The sequence below is a fragment of the Sus scrofa genome, chromosome 6 (genome assembly GCF_054392235.1).
Source record: "Sus scrofa isolate SSC_HxYL_T2T_F1_AM1 chromosome 6, Sscrofa_HxYL_maternal_Yorkshire_Landrace_v2.0, whole genome shotgun sequence".
NCBI lineage: Eukaryota > Metazoa > Chordata > Mammalia > Artiodactyla > Suidae > Sus > Sus scrofa.
The window spans coordinates 21,832,725-21,846,284 of record NC_139388.1 but is presented as its reverse complement, the minus strand read 5'-3'; the positions used below and the strand labels follow the sequence as shown (position 1 = coordinate 21,846,284).

Below are 13,560 nucleotides of genomic sequence, written 5' to 3'. Positions count from 1 at the left end.
TGAAGATTTCTTTTCTTTTTTTTACTTTTAATGTCTTTTTTTATTACTCAATGTATTTTATTACATTTATAGTGGTACAACGATCATCACAACCTAATTTTATAGCATTTCCAGCCCGAACCCCCAGCACATCCCCCCACCCCCGTGAAGATGTTCCTGAAAAAGACCAGCATTTGAATCAGTAGCCTGAGCGCCCTCCCCCGACGCAGGTGAGCATCATCCAATCCTTCGAGGGCCTGAACTGAATAAAAAGGTAAAGGACGAGGCAAACTTGCTTTCTGCTTGAGCTTAAACGTTTATCTTCGCCTACCTTCAGGTATCAGCACTTCTGGTCCTCCCAAGATTCACCCACTGCAATGGTCTGGAACCTGATCTGCAACCTCCCTGAGGTGTACCTGTATTATAAAAATATTTTTTTCTTTAATACAATGCAATTATAATAACATAATTCTTCCATGAACGCAATGCTAAGCAGAGTGAAAGGGTTTAAGAGGGTTTTGAGTAGGTGTCATTAAGTGGCTTGGCATTTTGGAAAGTTTTGGGGTGAACAGGCAGAGCATGGAGCATTTTAGGGCAGTGAAGATAGTCCGTTCGATACCATGATGGTGGGTACATGTCATTACACCTTTGTCTAAACCTGCAGAAGGTACCACACTAAGAGTGAGCCCTACTGTTAACTATGGACCCTGAGTGATTAAGATGAGATGAGTCTATGAGTGTTCATCAGTTGTGCTGCCCCAAAACTCGGCCTCAGAGTTTTGGGTGAAGGAGAAAAAAAACAGCTTTCATTACTTTGCCAGGCAAAGGAGACCATGGCAGGCTAATACCTTAAAGACTGTGCTCTCCCTTGGGAAAGAGTCGCAGGGAGTTTTACAGTCTGAAAGGAGAAAAACAGAGTTTTAGATAAGAATCAGGATTGAGGCAAACAAGCATTCTTCTTTCTTTGGGGGAATCTTAGTCATGGAAGCTGGAGATCTCGGCATGATCCTGCTGGGTTATTGCCTAGAATAACAGGACTTGCGAAAAGGGGATATTGATCAGAGATTAGAATAAACTAGGGCAGTTCCTGGAAAAGATCATGTGCTAATAATCTTTAACCCACAGGCAAATTGGGATCTTCAGTTTAGAGGTGCGATCCAATGAGGGAGAAGCACAAGGAAGGGCTCCAAGCTGATCAGTTTTAAAGTATTCATTTCTACAAGAATCGTATCACTTTGCTCTTAGGTGTATAAGATATATTATTAGGCGTATCCCTTGAGAGGGAACCAGGATCCTGTCCTAAGGCTGTACTATTGCTGCTGACTGTTCCCCCCTGGTCTTTGCATCCCCTTCCTTCCCTGATTAGCAACAGTCTGAACCTGTCCCTAGGAACTCAGGGAAGGCAGAGGAGGCTGAATGAGGCCCATTTCCTAAAAACAAGAAATGAGGGACACAGACAGGCTTTTGTGCTCAGAAGCCCCACACCGCCCTGCCCAGTTACAGTGGCAACAAACTCTGGTGGGAGATGTTGATGGGGGAGGCTGTGTCTGGGCGGGGGCCGGAGGGGGGAGCACAGGGTGGGGGGGACAAGTGTTCTATGGAAAAAGGTCTGTACCTTCTACTAAGCGTTCATGTGAACCTAAAATGGCTCTAAAGTAGTCTTAAATAAAATAAATATGACAGGGAGTTTCCTCGTGGCGCAGTGGTTAACGAATCCGACTAGGAATCATGAGGTTGCGGGTTCCGTCCCTGGCCTTGCTCAGTAGGTTAAGGATCCGCCGTTGCCATGAGTTGTGGTGTAGGTTGCAGAAGTGGCTCGGATCCCACGTTGCTGTGGCTGTGATGTAGGCCGGCAGCTATAGCTCCGATTCGACCCCTAGCCTGGGAACGTCCATAGGCCGCAGGAGCGGCTCAAAGAAAAGGCAAAAAACCAAAATAAATAAATAAATATGACATAAATTTTACTATGGAATACATCCATTTTTGTTCCAACTCATAATTTTTTTTAAGTAACTTTCTGGTAAAATTGCTTCATGCTCTTCCAAAAGCAGCATGGGGATTGGCTCAGCCTTTGCAGCATCCAGCATGGAGTATTCTGAGAAGCTACCACCAGATGGCAGCATCTGCCCACAGACCCTTCACCCAGCCTAGACCGTCTCAGACACAGGGAATACTTATGCTGAAGGAACCCCAGAGGGCCCTGAGCACTCCCCACACCTCCCACCACCCCCCAGCTCCCCAGACACCCCTGCCCCGGCGTAGGAGGAGATGGGGGTGCTGGTTCAGAAAACACCTGGCAGGGACGGTCCTCTCCGTCTCCACAGCCACACGCCTGCTTTCATTCACTTAGAAGGTTCTGCCACCTTCTATGCGGCTGTAAATATTTTAAACACGCACACACACCACAGGATGTCCAAGCCCAGAGAAGGCTCCTAATCCACCAAACCTCAAGGTTCAGAGGGCACCTGCATCTGTTCCTTCCATTTTAAACACATTAGTCGTGACTTCCCATCGTGGCACAGTGGTTAACGAATCCAACTAGGAACCATGAGGTTGTGGGTTCGATCCCTGGCCTTGCTCAGTGGGTTAACGATCCAGCGTTGCCCTGAGCTGTGGTGTAGGTCGCAGACGCGGCTCGGATCCTGTGTTGCTGTGGCCCTGGCATAGACTGGTGGTTACAGCTCCGATTCGACCCCTAGCATGGGAACCTCCCATATGCCTCCGGAGCGGCCCAAGAAATAGCAAAAAGACAAAAATAAAATAAAATAAACACAGAAGTCTCTGGAAATGCAGCACGTTAAGCAACAGTTTCAGTGTCAGGATTTACCAGCCCAATGTCAACTGGGTCACCCTTGGCGGGGGGTGTACTCTGCACAGCCAGGAGCTGCAGGAAACCACAAAGAAATCCCTGACATCTGATGAGCACTGTGGCACCGTGAAGTAACTTTCACTCCAGGTAACTGGTTTTCAGTGTGGTTCTGCCCCTTCCCTGTTGTCATATGCTACCTCGTGGTAGAAGAGATTCAAACCCAAATTTGTCTGATTCCAAACCCTCCTCTTTCCACTATCACTTTATTTTAGGGTTTATCTACTTGATTGGAGCTTTTCCTACAATACTGGGGGAGGAAAAAAGAATAAGAAAGATTTATTGTGGCTTAGGGGTTTTTTTGTTTTGTTTTTGTTTTTTCATGAATAGAATCCAATAGAATAAACAAAGAATTTCTCCAAATACTAAATAGACGTTTTCCCACTGAAAAAAGTCATAGTTAAATGGAATGGAATATGGAATCCTAGTCAACAAGAGCTCTCACAGGGCCGAAAAAGAAGTCTTCTGTAACCACAATAGCACCTAAAATGCCTCATTCACCACATAACATTTTTTTAAGTTCTATGCCATGCTTGTTCTCAAAAATGTTAATAAAATAAATTGTGCACACTTAGTTTGAGGTTAGATTTAACTCTGACCTAGAAGAGTTGTTTTCTGTGCTACTGCTGGTCACAAGGCCATTACAATCAGCAAATCGATACGGGCGTGGGTTGCATTAATAAATGAATAAAGTCGTAAGCAACCGAAGGTGTTATCACACTCTCCTCTGCCTTGGTCAGACCTCTCCCAATGGTGCCGATTTCTTGTTTATTTTTAGGGCCGCACATGCAGCATGTAGAAGTTCCCAGGCGAGGGGTTGAATCAGAGCTACAGCTGCCAGCCTACACCATAGCCACACCAACACAGGATCCAAGCCCCATTAGCGACCTACACCATAGTTCACAGCAACACCAGATCCTTAACCCACAACCTCATGGATATGAGTCAGGTTCTTAATCCACTAAGCCACAACGGGAGCTCCCTAAATTCTTGTTATGACAGTTTATGATAGGTTTTGTTAATCTAAAGAATGGGTTTGGGGAGGGTCCTTATGGCACAACAGGTTAAGAATCCAGGGTTGTCCCTGCAGCAGCTTGGGTCACTGCTGTGGGAGGGGTTCGATCCCTGGCCCAGGGCTCAGCCAAAAAAAAAAGAAAGAAAAAAAAAAGGAATGGGCTTTGATGCTGAGTTCTTATTATGACACTTTAGGGTGGGTTTTGCTAATAAGAGAAGAGGGATGAGGATGGTCAGGGGCTCCAGGCCAGGCATCCTCAGGGTCCTCAGCTGTTTTAGTCCAGACGGAAAAAGAAATGATTTCATTAGGGGGACAGAGCAGCTGTATGCAGATATGCAGGGCATTCGTTTTCTGGCTCTAGGGATCAGATGCAGGCCTCTGAAGAGAAGATACACAGACAGAGTTTATCTCACAAGGAAGAGCACTGTCCCATGTGGAACAGGGGGCCTCGTAAGGACATCAGTATTTGATGAGGTCCATAAGCAGGAAGCTCTTCCACAGGTGTGATATGCTATGCCAGATTCTAGATGCACAGTGGTCTCAGGCAAGCTGTCTCTGCCCTCTCGGGGTCCTCACAAAGAAAACAGATCAGGAAAAAAAAAAAAACACATATGGCTTTAGGCATTCCCATCGTGGCTCAGTGATTAACAAATCTGACTAGCATCCATGAGGACGCAGTTTCCATCCCTGGCCTTGCTCAGTGGTTAAGGATCCAGCGTTGACATGAGCTGTGGTGTAGATCACAGACACAGCTTGGATCCTGCATTGCTGTGGCTGTAGCACAGGCCAGAGGCTACAGCTGTGATTCAAACCCCAGCCTGGGAACTTCCATATGCCACGGGTGCAACCCCAAAAAGCAAAAAACAAACAAAAAAACAAACAAACACACACGGTTTTAACTGCAAAGTATGAAATGTAGTGTAATAAGAAAAAGAGTTCAAAGGAGCCCATCCAAGGGGCACCTGACCCAGGCTCTGAGTACAGGGAAGGATCCCAGAGAAAGGTTACCTAATTTGAGACCTAAATAGTGAATGAGACCTCAGAGTTCCCGTCTTGGTGCAGGGGAAACAAATCCAACTAGGAACCGTGAGGTTGAGGGTTCGATCCCTGGCCTCGCTCAGTGGGTTAAGGATCCGGCGTTGCCATGAACTGTGGAGTAGGTCTCAGATGAGGCTCAGATCCGGCATTGCTGTGGCTCTGGTGTAGACCAGCTCCGATTAGACCCCTAGCCTGGGAACCTCCATGTGCCAAGGGTGAGGCCCTAAAAGGCAAAAAAAAAAAAAAATTGTGAATGAGACCTAAATGAATAAAGAAAATAGGAGAAAGATAAGATTTTCCTCTGAACACAAGACTCCTTCCCAAGCACCGTTCTCTGTGAACTTCACATATGTGACCTTTATAAACACACGAAAAACAGCCTGTTGTTATCAGTTATCTGTTGCTACAGAACAAGCCATCTCAATATTTTATGGCTTAAAACTACCACCATGTACATGCTCATGACTGCATCTCGGTGGCTCCCTGGGCTCACTCAGGGGGCTGTAGTCATCTGATAGCTCCACTGGGGCAGACTTGCCAGGCGGCCTCAGCCCAGGCACCCTGGTTCTCCTCCCCTAGCCTCTGACCCTCCGGAAGCCTCGACAGAGCTTCTGTGCATGGTGGTCTCAGGGCTACATTCCAAGAGGACAAAGGACGTCAAGGCATCCGGGGACCTGGGCTCTGGAACTCATTCCTGGAGCCTCATTTCTGCCACATTCTATTGGTCAAAGCATGTCATAGGGCCAGTTCAGATTCAAAACATAGGGAAACTAAGTCTTCCTTTTGATGAAAAGAGCTGCAAAATAGGGAGTTCCCTGATGGTGCAGCAGGTTAAGGATCCAACACTGTCACTGCTGTGGCTTGGGTCATTGCTGTGGCTCAGGTTTGATCCCTGGCCTGGGAATTTCTGTATGCCACAGGTGCAGCCAAAAAAACGTGGCTCCGTTTTTCAACCTACCACAGGTATGCTGAGAAAACCCAAAATGGAAGAAATTAGGGAAGACTCCAGGGAAGAGATGGAGCTTGAGCTCAGTATTAGAAGATGAATGAGATTTTGCTGAGGACAAAGGGAGACGTGCTGAGCATGACAATGGCATGGAGGTGTCAGAGGGCACCTGTGACCTGCTTGGAGAACACAGGTTTCCACAGTGGACTCAGGGGACAAAATTGCGGGGAAAGACACATCTTCTGATGTGTCCAGAAAAGCATCATCACACCCAGCACTGTTCCCCATGCATGTGGCTGCTCATGACACCATTAATAAAGACTGCGTCCAATCAAGAACAAGATCATGATAAACGCAGGACTTTGCCGAGAAAAAAACTTTCAGTCGGGAGCTAGGCAATGAGACATTTCCTTGCATGTCTGAAATGTCATTTCGTAAACACTCTGCATCGAGTAGCATCCAAGCTATTGTGTTCCTGTGGATCTGGTCAAGACCCTCAACTCTCTATACTTCCTGTGTCCCCTAGACTTGATCATCTGTGTGAATTTGGATCCTTGTTTTTGGGGGTTGTTTGTTTGTTTGTTTTTGCTTTTTAGGGCTGCACTCGCGGCATATGAAGGTCCCTAGGCTAGGGGTCGAATCGAAGCTACGGCTGGGGGCCTACGTCACAGCCACAGCAACACAGGATCCCAGCTGCATCTGTGACCTACACCACAGCTCACGGCAACTCCAGATCCTTAACCCACTGAGCAAGGCCAGGGATCGAACCCACAACCTCATGGTTCCTAGGTAGATATGTTTCCCCTGCACCACAATGGGAACTCCCAGAGCCCTTGTTTTGATCACATCACTTCTCCCAGAGTAGAGGAAAAATGCAATATCCTCAACAATTGCAGAGACCCCGGAGTTCCCCTCGTGGCACAGTGGTTAATGAATCCGACTAGGAACCACGAGGTTGCGGGTTCAATTTTGCAACAAAGTACCAAAAATTTGTGGCTTAAAATAATGTTATATATAATATCTATCGATTTCAGTGTATCAGAAGTACAAATTGTTCTAGTTCTACTACAGCTGGTTCTTTGTGCTGGGTTTCACAAGGGTAAGGTCAACATGTCAGGAAGACTGTGTTCCTTCAATGAGGGTCTGGTAATAAATCCACACCAAACTTATTCAGGTTTGGCAGATTCAGTTCCATTTGTATTTTTTTTTTACATTTTATCAAATTTCTATAATGCATATTAGTAGAAAATGGCTGGATTCGCCTATCTGCCTCTGAAAAAATCCACTATGTACTTAAGAACTAAAAACTAGAGTAAAAGGCAGATAACACTGTATTAGTAGTAGTAGTATTAGTTCTAGCATTACACTTTTGATCCTATGGATCCCTTGAACGGGGCTCAGGGTTCCCCAGGAGTCCACAGAAAAAACTTTGGGAACCACTGTTCTAGGGGAACAATAGAAGAGATTACGTGATAGAGTGATAAATAAGGAAGAAGGTGATATAAAGTGTTCATTTGTGACTAAGGACCCAGATTATTACATTATGGAGGGCATCATTTGAAATATTAAGTTGTCCTCCCCAGTTCTGGGTATGAGAAGAAAAGATAAAAAACCCAGGGATGTATTTTTTTTTTTTTGTCTTTTTTGTCTTTTTTGTTGTTGTTGTTGTTGTTGCTATTTCTTGGGCCGCTCCCGCGGCATATGGAGGTTCCCAGGCTAGGGGTCTAATTGGAGCTGTAGCCGCCGGCCTACGCCAGAGCCACAGCAACGCGGGATCCGGGCCGCGTCTGCAACCTACACCACAGCTCACGGCAACGCCGGATCGTTAACCCACTGAGCAAGGGCAGGGATCAAACCCGCAACCTCATGGTTCCTAGTCGGATTCGTTAACCACTGCGCCACGATGGGAACTCCCCAGGGATGTATTTTAATTTACTTTACAGTAAGTTTAAATTCCAATCTCTTAAAATTAGTTGTGTGGGAAAATGCATCAAAATTTCATTACTTTGATCTTTAGCAGTTTGTTTTTTAGGTTTCTGACCTGTAGTTTGGAAATGCTGATGTCTTAGGCTCTCAAATATGTTTAAAATCATTTTTTTTTCTCACAAAATTCTTAACAGGAATCAGGTTTTCTATTAGTGACGGGTGTAAGCTCTACCTACCTTCTATTTACAATAAGTTGTCCATAATTTTCTTAGAAAATACTTCGGGTCACTTCTTTTTTTCTCTGCAAAGAAAAAAGGAAAGACATTGGGTCAGTGAACATAATATTTTAGTGGGTAAATAATTTTCTTCATGATCACTGACAAAGTGGTCTTTGCCCTAAGCTCCACTGGTCAGAGTTCCATTAGAGTATTTAGTTCCTGAACATGATTTTCTAACTTTTAAGGAAAAAAATGAATCAAAAAACATAACGCCCATATATATTTAATTGCAATGATTTTGCACTCATATTACTAGTTTGTCAGGCCTTATACTCCATAATTTGTTTTATCTTCACCTATAATAAAGTGTGCTATGATTTATTTACTTACCTGACCTAACACTAGAATTCTTCACTTTGTTAAATGCCTTATAAACTAGAAAGTTAGGCATTGCTTAACATCCTTTGTAAATCATTAAAAAAAATGATGCTCTCAAAGCAGATGGGAAAAGAGCAACATTTACTAAGAAATGTGCACAGATACAGCACATGATGTTGGACAAAATATGTTCCAAAAATAAAGAAAATCAATTATAAATTACTCCCTTGATGTTGTAAGAGACTCCTTTGCCTGTTCATTTTCTTTGATTCATTAGCGATTTACTTATTTATTAACATCTCTCAGTCCTGGTTCCGGCACTGGGCTGGGCACCAAGATTATATTAGTAAGAAGACATACAATTAAGTCTTGCTAACTTAAGCTTGATGAGAGAACACCAAGCTGGTAGTATTCAAACTAAGTCTGGCCTAGAGATATCCTCAAACGCAGTACTTTGTGTATTAGATTTTTTAAGATTTTAATTTTTTAGATCAGTTTTAGTTTAACAGAAATATTGAGAAAAAGTAGATGTATATTTCCCATATATTCTCTGACCCAAAACACATGGAGCTTCGTCCATTATCAACATGACCCACCACAGTGGCACATTTGTTGCAATTGAGGTGCTATATTAACACATCTTCATTATCATCCAAAGTCCACAGTTTACACAAGAATTCATTCTTGGGGTTGTACATTCTATAGTTCTGGACCAATGTATAATTTCATATATCCACAATTATGGTATAATATAGAGTAGTTTCTCTGCCCTACAAATCCTCTGTGCTCCACTTACTCATTCTTCCCCTCCCTGCCCCTCAACCCCTGGCAACCACTGTTCTTTTTACTTTCTCAATATTTTTACCTTTTCCAGAATGTCACACAGTTGGAATCACATGGTATGTAGACTTGTCAGATTGGTTTCTTTAACTTACAATTAGTATTTAAGTTTCTTCTGTATCTTTTCGGGGCTTGATACATCATTTGTTTTTAGCCTTGACTAATATTCTATTGTTTAAATATATCCTAGTTTATTCATTCAGCTACTTAAAGACATCTTGGCTGCTTCCAAGTTTTGTCAATTATAAATAAAGCTACTATAAACATGTGAGTATAGGCTTTTGTGTGGACATAAGTTTTCAATTCCTTTAAGTAAATGCCAAGTAGCACAACTGCTGGTTTGTATGGTAAGAGTATGTTTAGTTTTGTAAGAAACTACTAACTGTCTTCCAAAGTGGCTGTAACATTTTACATTCCCACCAGCAATGAGAGTTCCTACTGCTCCATATCCTTGTTAGCATTTGTACTGTCTGTTTTCTAGATTTTAGCCATTCCAATAGGTGTGTAGTAGTTTCTTACTGTAGTTTTTATATGCATTTTCCTGATGATAGATGATGTGGGACATCTTTTAATATGCTTTTAACTATATGTATATCTGCTTTGAAGAGGTGTCTCTTAAAGTCTTTGGCCCATTTTTTAACTGGGTTGTTTGTATTCTTACTGTTGAGTTTTAGGAGTTCGTTTCATATTTTGGACAACAGTCCTTTATCAGATATTTATTTTGAAATATTTTCTCCCTGTAGATGGTTTATCTTTTTATTCTCTTGACACTGTCTTTTATAGAGCACAAGTTTTTAATTTTAATGAAGTTTATCTTGGACTGTACCCTTGGTGTTGTGTCAAAAGTCATCACCAAGCTCAAAGTCATCTAGATTTTCTCCTACAGTCTTGCATTTTACATATAGATCTGTGATCCATTTTGAGCTATTTTTGGGAAGAGTGTAAGGTCTGTGTATAGAATCTTTTTGTGTGTGTGTGTGTGTGTGTGTGTGCATGTGTAAGTCCATTTGTGCTAGCGCCATTTGTTGAAAAGATTATCTTTGTTCCACGGTATTACTTTTGCTTCTTTTTCAAAGATAAGTAAACTATATTTATGTGGGCATATTTTAAGGTTTCTATTCTGTTCCGCTGATTAGTTTGTCTATTCTTTCACCATCTTGTTTACTTAAGATTACTTTACAGTAATCTTAAAGTTGTTAGGGTAGTATTTGTTGATATTCACAAAATAACTTTCTGGGATTTTGATTGGGATTGCATTGAATCTATAGATCAAATTGAAGAAGTGACATCTTAAGAATACTGATTCTTACCACTCATTTTTTTTTTTAATTTAAGTACCTATAAGGGCTTTCTTTCTTTCACTTAAAATGTGTCCTCTGGACAAGCAGCACTGGCGTCAGCTAGGAACTCATGAGAAATGTAGACTCAAATAGCCCACACCACTTAGAAGTATGCGGCTGGGGAGACTGAAGTTGTCAGGGATCAATTTGTGAGCAGGAACAAAATTTGAAAGAGGCCAACATCAATAATGAAGGCAGTGAAATCTTATAGGATCTTGAAGTTTGTTTTTCTTTTGCTCGTTGTTCATATAATTGATACAATTATGAGGATTTCCATAAGTTATTATTTCTTTGTACTGATGAGATTGTGTTCTTATAGTGAGAGGAATGCTCTAATTTATTGTGCATTTGTAAAACCCTTCTACTGGTAATACAATGAGTTTCCTTTTACTTTGCTATTTTGCAAGACCTGTAAAATTGCTACATGATATTTTAGATGTTGTACATATGAATTAGTATTTCATGATGTCTCCAGACAATTGATTTAGCTCTGACTTTTCTTTCAGATTTGAGATTCTAGTTTCATATACTCACATGTCTCAAATATTTAAAACAAAGCAAAAGCAACAAAGACAATCATCCTTATTCCACAAAATATCAATGAGAAAAACTGAAGCTTCCAAGAAATGAAGGAATAAGTAGTACCTAAGAATGAAGCAAGTTTCCCCTTTGTTTTCTATCTCAAAATCCTGTTTCTTCCCTTTATGATGTTCACTAAATATGCAATTGTTATTTTCTTTTAAAAATTTTTGCCTTTCTTACCAGAATGCATATTCAAAGAGGTTTTGTGCTCTTTCTACTTTATTCATGATTGTATCCTGGACTTAGGTCATAGTAGGCACTTAACAAGTATGGTTTCATTGAGTTTAATATTTTAAACATAAAATTACCTTTATTAATATTTACCACTAGAGGGCATCTTCCTTCCACTTTACAATACTAGTTCTAGTCCTTGTTCTGTTTTTTAATTAGAGCTATTGAGCACACTTTATTAACCTGTAGAGATAAAATATTTCAATCTATCATATCAAAGTATTAAGAGCATAAATTCTTTATGGTACATATTATATTAAAATACATATATTAAAAAAAAAAGATTTTGTTTTTGTTTTCCACTTGCCCTCAGTCAGTAGAAAGACGTCATTTCACTGCTAAAAGGCTGCAGAGAGAAAGGACTGAGACTGAAATTCTGGAACTCATCAACTTTGGCAAAGTCACGACGGGATAAGTTGCCCCTGCAGTGGTACGGTCCCCAGGGTCACACGGACCCAGTGGTTTAAGCCACTAGGAACAGAGAATAACAGTTCCTCACATCTGCGGTTGCTCTGAGAGCAGGAACTAACATGACTCACAAAGTGTGGTCATAAAAGACCACGTATTAGTATTGAACGATTCCATCTGCAGGGAAAGATCCAGAAGAGGCAAATCTATAAAGACAGGAAGTAGATGAACGGTTACCTAGTACTGTGAGGGGTGAGGGGAAACGGAGGGCAGCTACTGAAGACACAGGGTTTCTTTCTTTTTGTTTTTTCTTTTTTTTGTTTTTGTTTTTGTTTGTACTTTTCTAGGGCCGCACCCATGACACATGGAGGTTCCCAGGCTAGGGGTCTAATCAGAGCTGTAGCCACCGGCCGACGCCAGAGCCACAGTAACACCAGATCCAAGCCGCGTCTATAACCTACACCACAGCTCACGGCAACGCCGGATCCTTAACCCACTGAGCAAGGCCAAGGATCAAACCTGAGCCCTCATGGATACTAGTCGGGTTCGTTAACCACTGAGCCAGGACGGGAACTCCAGACACAAAATTTCTTGGGGGGATGATAAAGACATTCAAAAATTGCACAACCAAGGAGTTCCTGTCGTGGCACAGAGGAAACGAATCCGACTAGGAACCATGAGGTTGGGGGTTCAATCCCTGGCCTCACTCAGTGGGTTAAGGATCCGGTGTTGCTGTGAACTGTGGTGTAGGTCACAGATGCAGCTCTGCAGATCTGGCCGTTGCTTCAGCTGTGGCACAGGCTGGTAGCTGTAGCTCCAATGAGACCCCTAGCCTGGGAACCTCCATATGCCAAGGGTGCGGCCCCAAAAAGACAAAAAAAAAAAAATTGTGCAACCAAGCAGGACCCTATGGGGCCTCCCCAGGATAGGACCCCCCCCATGTCCTCCACCTGCCTTTGTTTGTAGAAAAACTTTAGCCTCCTAGGCCTTCCCCCCCAGTGCCAAAGAATAAATTCAGAGAAGTAAAAAAGTACAGAAACAAAGGAAAACAGTCAAGCAAAACAAAATAATAATAGCTTAGCCATTAAACAAAATAAAGGACATTTAGTTCCTCCTCTAGGTACTGTAGATAATATTCTGAGTCACGCCCTTTGAGCTGTTTTGCAAACACTGAAACCTCAGCAGGTGGAAGAAGTTCACTATAGGCAGACCCCTGACCTGGTGGAGCCAGAAGGTTTATGATATTGACTCCTGATGACCTCACCACCAGCCAAACACATGAACGTCCACAAGCTGATCACACACACTGCAACCCTCTCCCTCACTGTCTAAACACTCACCGTCTAAACACTCACCGCCTTATCCTCTACCCCACTGTCTTGGGGAATCTCTCTAATGTAATCTGAATAAATCGGGGTTCGCAGTGCCCATCTCAGCTTGGTATGGCATTCAAGAAAACATACCCCACTTTAAATTACTTTAACATTCACTTGTCTTTTTTTTTTTTTTTTTTTTTTTTGCTTTTTAGGGCACTCGAGGCATATGGAGGTTCCCAGGCCAGGGATCAAATAAGAGCTGTTGCTGCTGGCCTACACCACAGCCACAGCAACGCCAGATCCAAGCCACATCTGTGACCTACACCCCAGCTCATGGCAACACCAGATCCTTAACCCACTGAGCAAGGCCAAGGATCAAACCTACGTCCTCATGGATGCTAGTCAGACTCGTTAACTGCTGAGCCACAGTGGGAACTCCTTCCTCACTGTCTTTAAAAACCACTCCCTGAAAGCCCT

The 13,560-nt window shown here is 42.6% G+C and overlaps 1 protein-coding gene across 9 annotated transcripts in view; it reads right to left on the bottom strand.

Annotated features, from left to right (window-relative positions):
* LOC146402252 (uncharacterized) overlaps window positions 1-13,560 on the bottom strand; it is a 1,625,488-nt gene that overhangs the window by 1,595,765 nt on the left and 16,163 nt on the right. For 3 of the 9 annotated variants that reach the window (XR_014805638.1, XR_014805640.1, XM_084959867.1), the window contains exons 2-3: window positions 8,007-8,071; window positions 311-395 (exon numbers count right to left, since the gene is read on the bottom strand). The exons of 5 other annotated variants lie outside the window; for them this stretch is intronic. The gene's annotated coding sequence lies outside the window, so the exon portion shown is untranslated. The remainder of the gene's footprint in view (window positions 1-310; window positions 396-8,006; window positions 8,072-13,560) is intronic. One more of the 9 variants, XM_084959869.1, reaches the window with a different exon arrangement.